Source organism: Somniosus microcephalus, chromosome 18, assembly GCF_052327205.1.
Source record: "Somniosus microcephalus isolate GS21.2 chromosome 18, FLI_Smic_1.0, whole genome shotgun sequence".
In the NCBI taxonomy this organism is placed as follows: domain Eukaryota; kingdom Metazoa; phylum Chordata; class Chondrichthyes; order Squaliformes; family Somniosidae; genus Somniosus; species Somniosus microcephalus.
In genome coordinates this window covers 17,871,200-17,889,024 of record NC_141004.1, presented here as the reverse complement: position 1 = coordinate 17,889,024, position 17,825 = coordinate 17,871,200, and positions in this window count along the sequence as shown.

Below are 17,825 nucleotides of genomic sequence, written 5' to 3'. Positions count from 1 at the left end.
AGGACACGGGGCAGTGAGCACAGGGGGTGATGGGTGAACGGGACTTGGTGCGAGTTAGGACATGGGGCAGTGAGCACAGGGGGCGATGGGTGAACGGGACTGGGTGTGAGTTAGGACACGGGGCAGTGAGCACAGGGGTGATGGGTGAACGGGACTTGGTGCGAGTTAGGACACGGCAGTGAGCACAGGGGTGATGGGTGAACGGGACTTGGTGCGAGTTAGGACACGGGGCAGTGAGCACAGGGGGTGATGGGTGAACGGGACTTGGTGCGAGTTCGGACACAGGGCAGTGAGCACAGGGGTGATGGGTGAACGGGACTTGGTGCAAGTTAGGACACGGGGCAGTGAGCACAGGGGCGATGGGTGAACGGGACTGGGTGCGAGTTAGGACACGGGGCACTGAGCACAGGGGCGATGGGTGAACGGGACTGGGTGCAAGTTAGGACACGGGCAGCAGAATTTTGGATGAGCTCAAGTTTACGGAGGGTGCAAAGTGGGAGGCCGGCCAGGAGAGCATTGGAATAGTTGAGTCTGGAGGTAACAAAGGCATGGGTGAGGGTTTCACAGCAGATGAGCTGAGGCGGGGCGGAGATGGGCAATGTTCCAGAGTTGGAAGTAAGTCATCTTGGTGATGGAGAGGATATAGGGTTGCTCAAAGCCCCTTTCTAAATCACTCTACGGTGTCACCTTAGTTTTCAAAACGCCTCTCTTCGACTGTGCTTTCAATCCCCTCCCCAAGTTCTGTTTTCTCCTTTTCCCTCCTGCATTCAATTGTCATTTTCCTCGGCCCTGCAAAGCATTTTGAGACATATCCCGATACACGAGGAGCACTGGAGGCAGTGAAGTTGTTGTTACCCATTTTCATTTGTCTGAGTCAGCAGGCGTCTCCGCAGTGCTGCACACCTAGCAGCAACAAGCCCAGAGCGGGGGCTATGGCCAAGAGGCAATCGGGAGAAGTCAGCAGAAAGTGCCATAGGACACAAGAGTGGAATAAGTGTGAAACAAGGACAAAGCCAAACTTTGTGTCCAATCTAACAACCTTTTTTAGGCGTCTGCCCATTAGGCTATAAAAGCACAGGTCCACCAATCCGCATGCATTGCCACCCACTATCATTGTTCAAACACCTTGAGGTGGTTTACATTTCATTTCCATAGGTTTAGTATTTCTTTCATAAACTCTTAACCTGTATTACCCAAAGAAATATTTCAACTAGTTCTATTTCAGTATTTATATAACAGTATGACAGATTGAACTGGGAACAGGACAAATAGCACTGATCTGGGGCGAATATAATTTGAAAAGGAGGCAGTGTGGCAGTGGCAGGTTTGTTCTGTATTGATGCTGGAACAAAATGGTCGGGATGGAACGGATTCTGTATTTGACGCCACTGAGGTGTGAGAGAGTGAGCTGGGCTGAAGGTAGGGTCGCCAACTCTGGTTGGGACGTATTCCTGGAGGTTACATCACATGACCTCTCACCTCCCACCGCTCCGCCCGGTCAAACAGCCTTTTTTTTTCCCCCATCGCCAAATGTTTTATAACTAATGAGCAAAAGCGTTCAAACACTTTATTCACTGCGCCAATGATTTTTCTCCCAGGTTGACCTGGAGTTTAACCTTTAACTCCTGGAGACTCCAGGTCAGTCCTGGAGGGTTGGCGACCCTGGCTGAAGGCCTGTAGTATTCCTCAGACCTCGGGGTAAGATTTTCTCTGTGCGCTGCGTGTAACCAAATCATACTCCCATTTCTAACGGCCTTGTTACTTTGTTCCACAAAGTGTGGAGAGACAGTCTTCTCCGCTGAACCTCCCTTGCTACATGACCTGGTATAACTAAAGAAAGACTTTCAATGCTTAAGCCAGTTCATTGATTGCACTTCTTGCTAAGATAGACGTCCACCAAGGAACAATTTTTCCTACATGCCTATTTGCTTTGCACCATGTTCAACAAAGGGTTGGTGTGTTTTTTCTTAAAAGAGAGCTTTGTGTATCTTTGATGTGATCGTCAGTAGGAGCACTGTGACATAAGCAGCACATCAGCGGGATTCGGGGCCATTTTCTTGGTGTGCCGTATCTGTGCGCAAGCTCATTGAAGTTCCGTCTGCCAGCCAGGAGATAATGTATAATGGCTTTTACTGCAACTGTGACACACTGATGTGCTTGATGTTTTGCTCCATGTGAAACCTGACATGTTTTGACAAGTTGGATGTTTTACCAGTTAAGTGTGATCACCTTGATATTGTTCGGTGTGTTGTATGCTTCACCCCGTGACATGACGTGATGTGACGTGACATGAGCTGGCCTTGTGTTGAGGGTCGTTTCTGCTTCTGCTTTACATTCTTATTCAAGGCACAGACTGTATCAAACTGCAGATTAAACATACCAATTACCATCTGACTTGTCCTCGTCTTACTTTATGAACCATTATAAAGCCACTATACTGCAGACTCACAGGATAGCTGGTAAATGATTGGTTGGTAAAGGTCACGTCGTTTTTCTTTACTATTCAGGTTCCGGGCCGGTGAGTATCACTTTTTTTTCTTGTCTGTTGTCTTTTAGTCTTTAAGTTAGGGCAGAGAGGTATACTAAAAACTTTAGTTAATTAATCTAATAAATGGAGGCATGGCAGGGCAGCTCAGTCCCATGGAGTGCACATCCTGTGCCATGTGGGAAGTCCTGGACGCTTCTCATGGCCTGGACGACCACATATGCGGGAAGTGTCGCCAGCTACAGCAGCTCGAGCTCCGGGTTTCGGAGCTTGAGTGGCGGCTGGAGTCACTGCGGTGCATCCGTGAGGCTGAGAACTTCGTGGATAGCACGTTTCAGGATGTGGCCACCCCGCAGCTTAAGAGTGCAGGCAGAGAGGGAGTGGGGGACCGCCAGACAGAAGAGGATCACCAGGCAGATAGGGCAGGAATCCTCTGAATGCATCTCACTCGATCACTGATTTTTATCTCTGAATACTGGTGGGGGGTGATGGTTCCTCTGGGGAGTGCAGCCAGAGCCAAGTCCACAGCACCGTGGGTGGCTCAGCTGCACAGCTGGGGGGGGGGGGGGGGAGGAAGAAGAGTGGAAGAGCAATAGTCATAGGGGATTCGATAGAGGAACAGACAGGCGTTTCTGCAGCCGCAGACGTGACTCCAGGATGGTATGTTGCCTCCCTGGTGCCAGGGTCAAGGATGTCACTGAACGGCTGCAGGACATTCTGAGGGAGGAGGGTGATCAGCCAGAGGTCGTGGTCCATATCGGTACCAACGACAGGTAGAAAGAGGGATGAGGTCCTGCAGGCAGATTTTAGGGAACTAGGAGAGAGATTAAAAAGCAGGACCTCAAAGGTAGTAATCTCCGGATTACTCCTGGTGCCACGTGCTAGTGAGTACAGAAATAGGAGGGTAGAGCAGATGAATGCGTGGCTGGAGAGATGGTACAGGAGGGAGGGCTTTAGATTCCTGAGGCATTGGGGACCTTTTCTGGGGGAGGTGGAACCAGTATTAGCTGGACGGGTTGCACCTCAACAGAGCCGGGACCATTATCCTCGCGGCGGGGGGCGGGGGGGTTGCTAGTGCTTTTGGGAAGGGTTTAAACTAGCTTGGCAGGGGGGTGGAAACCTGAGAGTATTTTCAAAAGGGAGAGAAGCAAAGCTGGAAATGGAAGGCAGAAAATTAGTAAGGGAGTTTGGAAGGCAGAGGAAACAAGGGCTAGGAAATAGACAAGAAGACAGTTTGGCAGTGCTAAATGGTATATACTTTAATGCAAGGAGTCTAGGAAATAAGGGAAATGAGCGAAGGGCACAGATAGACACGTGGGAATATGATATTATAGCCATTACTGAGACATGGCTGAAAGGAGGGCAGGAATGGCAGCTCAACATTCCTGGTTACAGGGTTTTCAGATGAGATAGGGGGGTAAAAAAGGAGGGGGGGTCGCAGTATTGATTAAAGAGTCAATTACAGCTGTGAGGAGGGATGATATGTTAGAAGGATCATCAAATAAGGCCATATGGGTTGAACTAAAGAACAAAAAAGGGGCAAACACACTGCTGGGAGTGTACTAGAGACCCCCAAACAGTCCGAGGGAGCTAGAAGAGCAAATTTGTAGGCAAATTTCTGACAAGTGCAAGAACAATAGGGAAGTAATAGTGGGGGATTTCAATTACCCCAATATTAACTGGGATACTACCAGTGTAAAAGGTATAGAGGGCACAGAATTCCTAAATTGCATTCTGGAGAACTTTTTTAGCCAATACGTAGCAAGCCTAACAAGAGGGGGGGGGGGGCAGTTCTGGATTTAGTTTTAGGGAATGAAGCTGGGCAGGTGGAAGGAGTATCAGTGGGAGAGCATTTTTATGGTAGTGATCATAATTCAGTTCGTTTTAGCATAATTATGGATAAGGACAAAGAAAAAGCAGGAGTAAGGGTTCTAAATTGGGGGAAGGCCAATTTTACTAGGTTGAGAAGTGATTTAGCAAAAGTGGACTGGAAACAGTTACTTGAAGATAAATCAGTGTGAGAGCAGTGGAAGTCATTCAAGGGGGAGATACATGGGCCTCGATTTTAACTGAGCCGTGGAGGCGGGCTTGGAGGCGTGCGGGGGGTTAAAATCGCAAAAACTGGCGGGCGGGACCACCCCGCCTGGTTCCCGACTCCGAGCCACTTTTACTCAGGCGTGTCTGATGGTCCCGAATCTGTCCCGCATCCAACAGGTGGGACTGGTCTTTAAGGCCCTTAATCACCACTAAATGGCGTCTATAATGCCATTTTAACAGTCCCTTGCAGTCCCCCCCCCCCTCACGCCTGGTGAGAATCATGACTGTGAAACCTGGCGGGAGTACTATTGGCTTGCTGACTATCAGCTGCAGGTCCACCATTAAAGAGGAGATTTGATCAGCCATCATTTGCAGGTGGCAGGATTTTTTGTCTCAGGCCTGGGGCAACTTTTACCAGGCTTAACCACACCTGTGGAAGGTTGGAGCCTCACACACATCTCCAGTGTGAACTCCTGGGAAACCCCTTGCATCACACAGATAACCAATGCCCTCTTTGACCTCGCGCACAATCACATCCATTTCACCAAGGATCGCGCAAGTGTGACGGCGCGCGCGGTTGGATTAGCTCATCTGGCAGACTTTCCAAGGCTGCAGGGCATCGTTGACTGCACACATGTGGCCCTTAGGGCATCCCATCGCAATCCAGGTATTTTTGTCAACCGCAAGGGCTTCCACTCCCTTAATGTTCAGCTGGTGTGTGACCATAAGAAGGAGATTTTGCATGTTTGTGCCATGTACCCTGGCAGTTGCCATGACTCCTTCATACTGCACCAGTCTAGTGTGCCTCCGCTATTCAAGCCGCCAAACCGACTTCACGGATGGCTACTTGGAGACAAGGGCTATCCCCTGAGGTCCTGGCTAATGATGCCATTGAGGAGGTCAGCCAACGAAGCTGAGGAGCGCTACAGCTCCAGCCACATTTCCACCAGATCCATTATCGGTTTGCTGAAGATGCGCTTCAGGTGCCTGGATAGATCAGGTGGAGCCCTACAGTACTCAGCAGCCAGGGTCTCCAGAATCGTCGTGGTTTGCTGTGCACTTCACAACATGGCACAGCGTCATGGCTTGCAGATTCCTGAGGACCAAGTGCCTCCTCACATACCCTCCTCAGATGATGATGATGATGAGGAGGAGGAGGAACAACAACAATAACAACAACCAGTGGCAGCATTACGCCAGAACATTGCTGCCCGGGATGCAAGGAACGCACTCATCCTGGCCAGATTTGCTTAGCCTAGCCAATCAAGCACTTTTGCCTCGCAGCTTCTTACCTGAGCATCGACAATGGCCAAGACACTGCGGATTCCTAGCTCTTTGTCCAGCATACTGACAATTGCAAGTAATCCTAAGGCCTCAATGTGAAAATTCCATTCGCGAAATGACACACGCCACAAATAATAAAAATGACTATGGAGAAGGTCATAGACTTAGGTAGCAGTGGGGGAATTAAAAAACAGAGCATGTCAGGAAGGGACAGAAGGTATGGAGTAAAAGGTAAAGTAGTAAAAGGGGAAAAAGCAGGAACTAAGTGTCACAAAACATATTTGAAAGTTCGTTATCTGAATGCACGTAGCATTCATAACAAAATGGACGAGTTAACGGCACAAATAACTACATATGGGTATGATCTTGTGGCCATTACAGAAACATGGCTGCAGGTGACCATGACTGGGAATTAAATATACCAGGTTATTTAACAATCAGGAAGGACAGGCAGGAAGGAAGGAGAGGTGGGGTGGCTATGTTAATAAAGGAAGGAATCACTGTAATACAGAGAAATGATATTGGGTCAAAGGATCAGGATAGTGAAACAGTTTGGGTGGAGATACGGAATAATAAGGGGAAAAAAACACTGGTGGGCATAGTCTATAAGCCTCCGAACAGTTGCAACTCTGTTGGACGGAGTATTAATCAGGAAATAGTTGAGGCTTGTAATAAGGGAACAGCTATAATTATGGGGGATTTTAACTATCATATTAACTGGACAAATCAAATTGGGCAGGGCAGCCTTGGGGATGAGTTCATTGAGTGTATTAGGGATGGGTTTCTTGAGCAGTATGTAACTGAACTGACCAGGGGGCAAGCAACCTTAGATTTGGTCCTGTGTAATGAGACAGGATTAATTAAAAATGTCTTAGTAAAGGATCCCCTTGGAATGAGTGACCATAACATGGTTGAATTCCATATTCAATTAGAGGGTGAGAAGGTTGGATCTCAAACATGCGTGCTGAGCTTGAATAAAGGAGACTATGAAGGTATGAGAGCGGAATTGATTAGAGTGGACTGGGAAAATAGATTAAAGGGTAAGACGGTACATGATCAGTGGTGTACATTTAAGGAGTTATTTTACAACTTCCAAAAAAAAAATATTCCACTGAGGAAAAAAGGGTGTAAAAGAAAAGATAGCCATCCGTGGCTAAGTAAAGTAATTAAGGATAGTATCCGACTAAAAACAAGGGCATATAAAGTAGCCCAATCTAGTGGGAGGATAGAAGATTGGGAAGTCTTTAAAAGACAGCAAAAAATAACTAAAAGATTGATTAAGAAAGGGAAGATAGATTATGAAAGTCAATTAGCAAAAAATATAAAAACAGATAGCAAAAGTTTCTATAGTTGTATAAAAAGAAAAAGGGTGGCTAAAGTAAATGTTGGTCCCTTAGAGGATGAGACCGGGAAATTAATGGTGGGAAACATGGAGATGGCAAAAACGCTGAACAATTATTTTGTATCAGTCTTTACGGTAGAGGACACTAAGAATATCCCAACACTGGACAAACAGGGGGCTCTAGGGGGGGAGGAGCTAAATACGATTAAAATCACTAAGGAAGTGGTACTTGGTAAAATAATGGGACTCAAGGCGGATAAATCCCCTGGACCTGATGGCTTACATCCTAGGGTCTTGAGGGAAGTGGCGGTAGGGATTGTGGATGCATTGGTAATAATTTTCCAAAACTCCCTGGACTCAGCAAAGGTCCCGGCAGATTGGAAAACTGCTAATGTAACACCCTTATTTAAAAAGGGTAGTAGGCAGAAGGCTGGAAACTATAGACCTGTTAGCCTAACATCTGTGATTGGTAAAATTTTAGAGTCCATTATTAAGGAGACAGTAACGGGACATTTGGATAAACATAATTTAATAGGACAAAGTCAGCATGGTTTTATGAAGGGGAAGTCATGTTTGACAAATTTGCTTGAGTTCTTTGAGGAAGTAACATACAGGGTGGATAAAGGGGAACCAGTAGACGTAGTGTATTTAGACTTCCAAAAGGCATTTGACAAGGTGCCACACAAAAGATTGTTGCTCAAGATAAAAAATCATGGGATTGGGGGTAATATTCTGGCATAGGTGGAGGATTGGCTATCTAACAGAAAGCAGAGAGTTGGGATAAATGGTTCGTTCTCAGACTGGCAATCAGTAACTAGTGGTGTTCTGCAGGGGTCAGTGCTGGGTCCCCAACTCTTTACAATCTATATTAATGATTTGGAGGAGGGGACCGAGTGTAACATATCAAAGTTTGCAGATGATACAAAGATGGGAAGGAAAGCAGTGAGTGAGGAGGACATAAAAAACCTGCAAAGGGACATAGACAGGCTAAGTAAGTAGGCAGAGATTTGGCAGATGGAATACAATACTGAAAAGTGTGAGGTTATGCACTTTGGCAGGAAAAATCATAGAGCAAGTTATTATCTTAATGGCAAGAAACTGGAAAGTACTGTAGTACAAAGGGATCTGGGGGTCCTGGTGCACGAAACTCAAAAAGTTAGTATGCAGGTGCAGCAAGTGATCAAGAAGGCCAATGGAATGTTGGCTTTTATTGCTAGGGGGATAGAATATAAAAACAGGGAGGTATTGTTGCAGTTGTACAAGGTATTGGTGAGACCGCACCTGGAATACTGCATACAGTTTTGGTGTCCATACTTAAGAAAAGACATACTTGCTCTCGAGTCAGTACAAAGAAGGTTCACTCGGTTAAACCCGGGGATGAGGGGGTGGACATATGAGGAGAGGTTGAGTAGGTTGGGACTCTACTCATTGGAGTTCAGAAGAATGAGAGGCGATCTTATTGAAACATATAAGATTGTGAAGGGGCTTGATCGGGTGGATGTGCTGAGGATGTTCCCAATGATGGGTGAAACTAGAACTAGGGGGCATAATCTTAGAATAAGGGGCTGCTCTTTCAAAACTGCGATGAGGAGAAACTTCTTCACTCAGAGGGTAGTAGGTCTGTGGAATTTGCTGCCCCAGAAAGCTGTGGAAGCTACATCATTAAATGCATTTAAAACAGAAATAGACAGTTTCTTAGAAGTAAAGGGAATTAGGGGTTACGGGGATCAGGCAGGAAATTGGACATGAGTCTATGTTCGGAACAGTCATGGCCCAGGGGCCGTGTAGCCTGGTTCTGCTCCTACTTCTTGTGTTCTAATTATGTGTTAGATTTCAGGAGATGGTTCTATTCCTGTTCCTGGCTGGGGTGGAGATCAACTTTTACAGAAGGTAAGTACTGTAGAAAATATAGGGACAGTGATCTCCTGGACGAGTTTCGATCGCCTAGATGGGTCGGAGAGGAATTTCCCAGATTTTTTTTCTCCCAAATTGGCCATTGGGTTTTTTATCTGGTTTTTCGCCTCTCCCAGGAGATCACATGGGTTCGGGAGGGATGTAGAGTGATAGTAGATTTGAGGTTAGGAACAGATCAGCCATGATCTTATTGAATGGTGGCGCAGGCTCGAGGGACCGATTGGCCTACTCCTGCTCCTATTTCTTATGTTCGTATACAGCAGTAGCCATCAGACTTTTTATTGACAGAATTCATCTGATGGCTTTTTTTAACAATACATAAAATTTCACCCAAGTGACTACCCTTGTGACTACTTGTGCTTTATTTTCCTCTTACACGTGCTCCTACATAGTGGTACCCCTGGGGTTTCAGCAGATGTGGAGGCCCCATGCTCACTTTCCTGCTGCTCCTGTCTCGTCACCTTTGGCGGGCGTCCTCTGGGGTGGCGAGCCTGTGAGGGCTCATCAACAGTCTGCTGCTCCTGCGGCTGTGCAGGGGTTGAGACGTCTATCTCACTTGGGTGTGGACTCCGGTGGGGCTTGGAAGTGGCATGGAAGTGTGAGCGCCTGGAGAGGAACCCCCACTTCCTTGAGGTCTGCCACCAACCTCCCTCTCATGGGTCAGCTCCCCCTCTGCGCCTGCAAGTGGCTGGAGAGCACCTTGCTGCACATCAGGGGGGCCATGGGGACCCGTTTCTGCAATGGCAGTCCTACTCAGAAGGACTTCCATGAAGGTCTGGTTTCTATGTTCAATAGATGCCCATCGCTCCTCAAGAGATGTCATTCTATTCTGAACACTCACCATGTTTTCTGGCGACTAACCTCCTCCATGGCCGTAGCCCTCCTCTCCTCTACCGTAGCCAGCCTTACCACAGAGGCAGCAATCATTTCCACGTAGGTAGCCATCCTTTCTGTGTTGATGCGTTCATGCACCAATGACTCCACAAAGGCTCTGCTCATGTTCGCTATGGACTCCTCCATTCGCTCCATACTCGCAGCGACCCTAGAGACAAAACCTGCCAGAGACTCCTGCATCTGTGCCTGGAGTTCCATCACCTCTGATCTTACGGATGGACCCAGAGGCAGAGGGTCGACATGCAGCTGAGCCGAGCTGGCAGAGTCCTGCGCCCTCCGACGAGGACTCTCCACTGCTGTCCCTGTCACCACAATCTGCTGATGCTCACTTGTGAGCTGTGATACACGAGGTGACAACGCTACTCTATGTCCCGAAGGTCCCACCGAGGTGTGAGTGTCTGCGCTGGTGCTGGGTGCGCTTATTTCTGCTGACGCTGCACCCTCAGCGGTTGCAGATTCCTCTGAGGAGTCTGGCTGCTCAGCCTCTTCTTCCTGCACAGTGGGGATGGGGGCTCTCGATGGTCCTGTGGGGTAGTAAAGGAAAGAGTTAGAGATGTGAGGTCAAGGTTATATGCACATTGCATATTGCAGATGATCATACGTCCATCTGTTGTAGTTTCAGAATCATTATCAGCGACTCATGCAATGTCAATGAGAGAGATGGAAAACTATTCTGTCACCAGCTTGCTGTGATGCACCCATTTGTCCGTCCCCAACGTGCGCATCTTTTTCAACCCCGACAATTTCCAGGACGGCTTCCTCCCAGGGGGTGAGCTGGGCTAATGATGGGGGGCCTCCTCCTGTCCTGGCACTTTCCCTTTTATTGTGAGCTCTCTTTTCCTGCAATGAGGGAGACAAGTGGAGGTTGAGTGAGAATGAAGGAGTGAGTGTAGAGATTGCATAGCATAGATACTTAGAAGGAAACAAAGATGGAGTGAGGTTGCAAGACCAAGGGCCCTCCCTGTGTGTTGTCAATTGTGTTCAAAGCATCAGAGTGATAGGGAGTGTGAAGGCTGCATGGTGGAATAGTTATGTGAATGTGAGCATAGAGAGAGAGGGAATGGGTAAGGGTGCATGGATGTGAGTGTCAAGTGGGATGTGGAGGAAGAGATTGCTAAAGCTGAGTGCTGGTGAGGAAAGGCAATGAGGATCAGATTAAGGGTGATGGGAACTTCATACTTACTTTTCCAGTGCGTTGAAGGTCATGGAATCTTTTCCTGCACTGCATCCAGGTGCGCCGTGTGACCCCCAAGGAGTTGACCTCCCCAGCCACCTGTATCCACACAGCCTTGGTCTGACTGGGAGGCCTCTTCCTCCCTGATGAAGGGAACAGGACCTCCCTGTGGGCCCTAGCCCCATCCACCAATGCCTGTGGTGCTGCCTCATCAAACTTAGGAGCTGCTCTTGGCCTCCCGCTGGCCATTGTTCCTGCAGGTTCCTGTGCCATCAAATGGAGAAAGCTTGGCAGTCTGCAGAAGAAGCAAGGCTTGCTGTGGACCTTAAATGCAGCAGCAATGATGACGTCATCGGAGGGGACTTTCAGTCATGAGAAACCCATTTGCAAAGGCTTCCCACACGTTGGAAATCAATTGGCCAATTGAGTTAAAATTGCATCAATCTCCCACATCCATTTAGATTCGTGTGGGAAACACGAAATTCGGGGAACACGCCAATAGCCCGTAGCTGAGTTAAAATCGAGGCCATGGAGTTCAGGGTAAACATGTTCCCACAAAGATAAAGGGTAGAACTGTCAAATTCAGAGCCCCCTGGATGACAAGGTGCATACAGGGTAAGATAAGGCAAAAAAGGGAAGCCTATATCAGATATCGTGAGCTCAATGCTACAGAAAGCCTAGAAGAGTATAGAAAGTGTAGGGGTGAGAGTAAGAAAGAAATTAGGAAAGCAAAAAGAGGGCATGAAAAAATACTGACAAGTAGAATCAAAGAAAACCCAAAGATCTTTTATAATTACATAAAGAGCAAGAGGATTACTAAGGAAAGAGTAGGGCCTATCAGGGACCAAAATGGTGATCTATGTGTGGAGGCGGAGGATGTGGGTAAGGTATTTAATTAATACTCTGCAGCTGTATTCACAAAAGAGGGGGACGATGCCAACGTTGAAGTTAAGGAGGAAGATAGTGAAATATTGGACGGGATAAACGTAGTAAGAGAGGAAGTATTAAGGGGTTTAGCATCCTTGAAAGTAGATAAATCACCAGGGCCGGATGAAATATATCCGAGGCTATTAAAAGAAGCAAGGGAGGAAATTGCAGAGGCTCTGACCATCATTTTCCAATCCTCCCTGGCTACAGGAGTGGTGCCAGAGGATCGGAGAACTGCTAACATTGTACCATTGTTTAAAAAGGGAGGAAGGGATAAACCGAGCAAGTGCAAGCCAGTTAGTTTAACCTCGGCGGTGGGCAAGTTACTGGAATCAATTCTGAGGGACAGTATAAACCTTCATTTAGAAAGACACAGATTAATCAAGGACAGTCAGCATGATTTTGTTAAGGGAAAGTCATGTCTGACTAACTTGATTGAATTCTTTGAGGAGGTAACAAGGAGGGCCGATGAGGGCAGTGCATTTGATGTAGTCTACATGGATTTTAACAAGGATTTTGACAAGGTCCCACATGGCAGGCTGATCAAAAAAGTAAAAGCCCATGGGATCCAAGGGAGAGTGGCAAATTGGATCCAAAATTGGCTCAGTGGCAGGAAGCAAAGGGTAATGGTTGAGGGGAGGTTTTGCGACTGGAAGGTTGTTTCCAGTGGGGTTCCACAGGGCTCAGTACTTGGTCCCTTACTTTTTGTAGTATATATTAATGATTTAGACTTAAATGGGGGCATGATAAAAAAATTTGCAGATGATACAAAAATTGGCCGCGTGGCTGACAGTGAGGAGGAAAGCTTCAGACGGCAGGAAGATATAATAATAATAATAATCAACTTTATTGTCATTGATAGTGCACAAGTGCAGTACAACGAAATGTAAGCTTGCGGCTCCCGAGAGTGTACATTTTGATTAAGACATTTAACATACATTTGGCTTGTAACATAAACATAAACATAATAAAGTGCATTAACAGATGTGCAGGCTTTAGAGTTTATTAGCAGAGTTCAGTAGGATGACAGCCCTGGGAAAGAAGCTGTTCCTAAATCTGGTCGTGCGGGTGCGAATGCATCTGTAGCGTCTCCCAGATGGCAGGGGGGCGAACAAACTGTGGCTGGGGTGGGTAGGGTCTTTGATGGTGGTCAATGACCTCCGTAGACAGCGTTTCTGGTAGGTGTTCTCAATGGTCGGTAGCCGGGTGCCGGTAATGCGTTGGGCAGTTTTGACTACCCGCTGCAGGGCTTTCCGGTCATAGAAGCTACAGCTGCCATACCACACTGTGATACAGTTCATCAGGATGCTCTTTATTGTGCAGCGGTAAAAGTTAGAGAGGATCCAGGGTGACAGGTTGCATCCCTTCAGCCTCCTTAGGAAATATAGGCGCTGCTGGGCCTTCTTCACCAAAGAGGAGGTATTGAGGGACCAGGAGAGGTCTTCCGTGATGTGGACTCCGAGGAACTTAAAGCTGCCCACCCTTTCCACCACAGCTCCTTGGATGTGGATCGGGGTGTGTCTTCCGCCTTTAGACTTCCTGAAGTCCACAATGATTTCCTTGGTTTTCTTGATGTTAAGGGCCAGGTTGTTGTCGGCGCACCACTTCACGAGGTACTGGACCTCCTCCCTGTAGGCTGACTCATCGTTGTTGGTGATCTGGCCTACCACCGTGGTATCATCCGCAAACTTGATGATGGTGTTGGAACCATGAACAGCCACACAGTCGTGGGTGAAGAGGGAGTAGAGGAGGGGGCTCAGCACACAACCTTGTGGGGCCCCCGTGTTCAGGGTCAGGGGGGGGGGAGGTGTGGTTACCTAATTTGACAGACTGGGGTCTGTTAGGAAGTCCAGGGTCCAGTTGCAAAGGGAAGTGTTCAGGCCAAGAGTGTGGAGTTTGGTGGCCAGCTTGTTGGGGACGATGGTGTTGAATGCTGAGCTGTAGTCTATGAACAGCATTCTGATGTAGGTCTCTTTACCATCTAAGTGATTCAGTGCAGAGTGTAGAGCAGTTGTGATTGCATCCTCCATTGATCTGTTTGCACGATAGGCAAACTGGTGTTGGTCAAGAGAGGCGGTAACACTGGCTTTGATGTGAGCCAGGACCAGTCTCTCGAAACACTTCATTATGATGGGTGTGAGTGCGACAGTTCGATAGTCGTTCAGACACGTCACAGCCGTTTGCTTTGGCACAGGAATAATGGTGGCGGTCTTGAAGCATGTAGGGACTACTGCCTGGGCCAGTGACAGATTGAAGATGGCGGTGAAGACATCAGCCAGCTGATCAGCACATTCCTTGAGTACCCGTCCAGGGATGCTATCAGGTCCAGCAGCCTTACGTGTGTTCACTCCGCGTAGAACACCCCTTACGTCGGAGGTGGACAGAGTGAGCACCTGGTCTTCCGGGGGTGGCAAGGCTTTGGTAGCCGGCTCCCTGTTGTCCCTGTCAAAGCGATGGTAGAAGTTGTTAAGCTCCTCCGGAAGGGAGTCAATGCTAACCGGGGGGCTGGTGTTTTTACTCTTATAGTCGGTGATAGACTGGATGCCTTGCCACATGCGCCGGGGGTCCGAGTTGTTGTGGAAATGATCCTCGATCCGCAGTGTCTGTTTTCTTTTGGCAGTCCTGATACCCTTTTTTAGGTTGGTCCTAGCTGCACTGTAAGCCGCCGCGTCGCCAGATTTAAATGCTACGTCGCGTGCTTTCAACAGCGAGCGGACCTCCCCGTTGAACTGGTCAGTTGGGCAGAAAAGTGGCAAATGGAATTCAATCCAGAAAAGTGTGAGGTAATGCATTTGGGGAGAGGCAACAAGGCAAAGTAATATACAATTAATAGGAGGATACTGAGAGATGTGGAGGAACAGAAGGACCTTGGAGTGCATGTCCACAGATCCTTAAAGGTAGCAGACAGGTCGATAAAGTAGTTAAAAAGGCATACGGAATGCTTTCCTTTATTAGCCAAGGCATAGAATATAAGGGCAGGGAAGTTATGCTAGAACTGTATACAACACTGGTTAGGCCACAGCTAGAATACTACGTGCAGTTCTGGTCACCACATTACAGGAAGGATGTGATTGCACTGGAGAGGGTGCAGAGGAGATTTACGAGGATGTTGCCAGGACTGGAAAACTTTAGTTATGAGGAAAGATTGGATAGGTTGAGATTGTTTTCCATGGAACAGAGGAGGCTGAGGGGAGATTTAATTGAGATGTATAAAATTATGAGGGGCCTAGATAGAGTGGATAGGAAGGACCTATTTCCCTTAGCAGAGGGGTCAAGAACCAGGGGGCACAGATTTAAACTAGTTGGTAGGATTAGAGGGGAGATGAGGAAAAATATTTTCACCCAGAGGGTGATGGGGGTCTGGAACTCACTACAAGGCTATGGACCTAGTGCTGGAAAGTGGGATTAGGCTGGATAGCTCTTTTCTGGCTGGCACGGACATGATTCTAACACCTGCTGGCCGCTACCAACTCCCAAGCTCTCATGTCAAAAGTTGTTAAGTTGCATTCTAAACACTACCACAGCAGCCAACATGTGTATCCCACCATCTCTTGTGAATATTGTGGCGTTTTGTGTACAAATGAAGCTTGATCTTCGCCAAAACTCTGACCCCAAGACACAATTCAACATATTAATGGGCAAACCAGAGAGGTTAGCTGGTCTGACAACAGTGAACCTAAAATATTGCAGAAGAAACTTCAGACAGCCTGGCTCCTACACATCCCACAGAGTCCCCAGATCCTACTTAAAAAGGACCGCCTTGTACACGGTTTATAATTCCATCTATCTAAAATTTAATGCTCCTGTTGCAGAGGTTCGGGTGACAGGAATGCGTATCACAATTTCGAGTGCGGAGTTAAGCATGACTGATTCGCAACCAATGTGAATTTCTATCCTTGGGTAAAATAGCCATAAAATTTATCCTATTGAGTGTCAGCCGTGGCTCAGTGGGTAGCACTCTCGCTCCTGAGTCAGAAGGTTGAGGGTTCAAGTCCCACTCCAGGGACTTGAGCACAAAAATCTAGGCTGGCACTCCCAGTGCAGTACTGAGGAAACATAGAAGATAGGAGCAGGAGTAGGCCATTCGGCCCCTTGAGCCTGTTCTGCCATTTAATGAGATCATGGCTGATCATCCAAATTCAGTACCCTGTCCCTGCTTTCTCCCCATATGCCTTAAGGAAATATATCTAACTCCTTCTTGAAAATATTTAATAAGTTGGCCTCAACTGCCTTCTGTGGTAGAGAATTCTACAGGTTCACCACTCTCTGGGTGAAGAAATTCCTCCTCATCTCAGTCCTTAAATGGCTTACCCCTTATCCTTAGACTGTGACCCCTGGTTCTGGACTCCCCAGCCATCAGGAACATCCTTCCTCTGTCCAGTCCTGTTAGAATTTTATAAGTTTCCATGAAGCGCTGCACTGTCGGAGGTGCCGTCTTTCAGATGAGACGTTAAACTGAGGCCCCGTCTGCTCTCTCAGGTGGATGTAAACGATCCCATGGCCACTACTTCAAAGAGCAGGGGAGTTATCCCTGGTGTCCTGGCCAATATTTATCCCTCAATCAACATCATTAAAAAAAAAGATTATCTGGCCAATATCACATTGTTGTTTGTGGGAGCTTGCTGTGCGCAAATTGGCTGCCGCGTTTCTTACATCACAACAGTGACTACACTCCAAAAAAAGTACTTCATTGGCTGTAAAGTGCTTTGGGACATACGGTGGTCGTGTGAGGCGCTATAGAAATGCAAGTCTTTCTTTCATAGTTTGAAGATGCTATGAAACCACTCAGGCGTCCCTTTCCCAATTTGTAACCAATTATGTATTTTTGTCTAGTCCAGTCACTGTACATAAAGTCTGAAAAAAAACACAACTACAGTTCAGATCCCTGTACCAAGCTTACTTTGATAAAATCTTGCAAGATCAGTTCAAACTGGCTTTCGAACTGTACGCTTGAGGGGAGAAACCAAGTTAACTTATACCAAACAGTTCTTTTCTCTCCTACAATCTTTTCTGATCACGGGTGTAAGCTTATTCTACCTTATCTTTTACTTTCATATTCATTTGATTATCTTCCGATTACTGAACTCAATAAACAGATCCAGCTTGAGGGGAGAAACCAAGTTAACTTAGACTAAACAGCGTGATTTATTGAATTAAAAGCTTTATAAGCCAATTATTTTAAATTCAACTGTCGAATTTGAAAAATCCAAAACAAGCCACGACAACTGGTAGCTGGATCTGTTTATTGAGTTCAGTAATCGGAAGATAATCGAATGAATACGAAAGTAAAAGATAAGGTAGAATAAGCTTACACCCGTGATCAGAAAAGATTGTAGGAAAGAAAAGGACTGTCTCCTGGAATTTCCATAGGGGTTTTTCTGCGGAAGATCAGTGGAAACTCCGGAACAACGGCACAAAGAGGCGTTGACACATTTCTGCGGGGTCTCCACCAATCTTCCACCGAAGTTATTGTGGAGTCGGGAGGAGGTGTCAGCTGTGGCTCAGTTGGTAGCACTCGCGCCTCTCAGTTTGCACAACAACAACTTGCATTTATATAACGCCTTTAACGTAGTAAAACATCCCAAGGTGCTTCACAGGAGTGTTAAAAGGCACAAAATTTGACACCGAGCCACATGAGGAGAAATTATGGCAGATGACCAAAAGCTTGGTCAAAGAGGTAGGTTTTAAGGAGCGTCTTAAAGGAGGAGAGAGAGGTAGCGAGGTGGAGAGGTTTAGGCAGGGAATTCCGGAGCTTAGGGCCTAGGCAA